Below are 1,876 nucleotides of genomic sequence, written 5' to 3'. Positions count from 1 at the left end.
TTTTGGGCACCCCAGCCGCTCCCCTTCGGGGCCCCGGCTGCGGTTCGGGGAGCGCCATCCGCTCCTCCGAGCCCCGGGGGCGGGAAGGAGGGGCAGGCCGAGCGGCCAGGGATGCTCCCGGGAAGGTCCCTAGGCTATTCGCTTTGCCGAGGCAAGAAACGGCGGAGAGGTGCTTGAAAGGATGAAATGTAACTGCAAATTTTTCTGGTGCGTGTGTGTGAGTGTCAATTTTCTCTTTTGCATTCAAATATTAAAAGACCGCAGCTTTGAAAGCAGCCGTTTCCGTCGTTGTGTGCTTTCTGTTGGGACAGAGTGTTCCTTAAGGCTGATGGTACCCTTGGTTTTGCTGCACCGGATCCCAAATATTGTCATCCCGGTGAGATGTACTCGCCCCCACCGACTCCAGGTGAGCCCCTTGCAGCATTCCCTTCTCAGCCCAACCAGTGCGTGGGCCGCTGATCGTACAGTTTTCTTCAAATCCGTTTCATCGGCTGCGCCGAAATAGATGGTATTGATCAGGCACATAAGACAGAGAAAGTCGAGACGGGCTGATGGTACCAACGAGTAGCTTATTCCAAGGAGGTGATTTAAGTTTCTCACCAGTACTCTTTCACACATACAATGTAAACATGCTCTCATGAATAAATTAAATAAAGAAAAGCAGTGCATTTAAATTAAATTCCTTTGAATAAAAATCTTACTGAAGGTATTTACTCCCTAGAATGACTCACAAGAGGACGTGCAACTTTATCAATGAAGTTCCACCTTTTAAACCTAGAACAGAATCCAAGGACTCTTATTATGCAGGCTCGTGCCAAGAGTCATACATACCCGGTGTCAATCCCTTTCCTACTACACTTAATTAATTGTCATGGAGAAAGAATTATTTGGGTCACCCTGCCCGGCCAGTGGAGTGGGGAGGACGAAACAGTGCTTTATCTCTTTGAGATCAGCGAGAACTAACTGCAGTTTGCCCTTTTGTTACCTGGATTTGGTAATAAATAGAATATCTACCGCAAACGGGACGTGCATATTTAGAAGAGCTTAAAGCGTCTGGCAGAAGATTTCGGCGTGGCCCACAGCGGTCTGGGGTCTCGCCTCAGGCATTAGCGGGAGGAGAGGGGCGAAAGGGGAGAGCCAGCCCCGCGGCCGGCGAGACGGGAGGGTCAGCCTTACGAAGCATCGCCTTTTGCTTGACACAGGGAGAGACGAGAGATTCTGCCGACACCAATCTTAAAAAAAAAAAAACCAAACAAAAAGTCCCCTCAACACTTTACCACTTTATCCCGAGGGACACCCCGCCAAATACGGGTCCGGTTTCCCTGTGCGACAGCCCCGCTCCTGGGACCCCTCCGGGCGTGCGAGGGGCGGCGGGACGGGGGTGCCGAGCTCCCGGCCCTGCGCTCCCTTGGCCCTACCTGAAAAGCAGGGTCCGGCCTGCCTGAAAAGAAGGACAAAGGAGGGTACAAACAGCCGGGGAAGTTATTCTCTTCACCTTTCCTCTGGTGGTAACAGGGATGCCTAAGTCTCCTTTGTTTTCCTACCTACTGTACGCGCCGCCCAAGTAAGGATAATAAAACCTGTCAAAGTAACAGCGCAGATCCTACCAAAAAAAAAAAAAACCAAAAAACCAAAAAATCCTAAAAAAACCCAACAAACCAAACCCGGGAAAAAAAAAACCCAAACAACCAAAATCCCCAAAGCAACCTCTCTTTTTCTTTTGCTTATTTCCGTCCCCCAGCAGTGAGGTCGTAACATACCTGTCCCTAGCAGGGGCTGCCCCCGGTGCATCGGGGCTGAGGGGAGAGGGGCGGTGGGTGACTGTGGATATTTCTGTGCGTCCGTCTGAGAAACCGTCTCAGCCGAGGCAGCTGAG

The sequence above is a fragment of the Geospiza fortis genome, unplaced genomic scaffold, assembly GCF_000277835.1.
Source record: "Geospiza fortis unplaced genomic scaffold, GeoFor_1.0 scaffold255, whole genome shotgun sequence".
NCBI classification, from domain to species: domain Eukaryota; kingdom Metazoa; phylum Chordata; class Aves; order Passeriformes; family Thraupidae; genus Geospiza; species Geospiza fortis.
The sequence above is the reverse complement of the archived record's forward strand: the minus strand, read 5'-3'. Positions refer to the sequence as shown.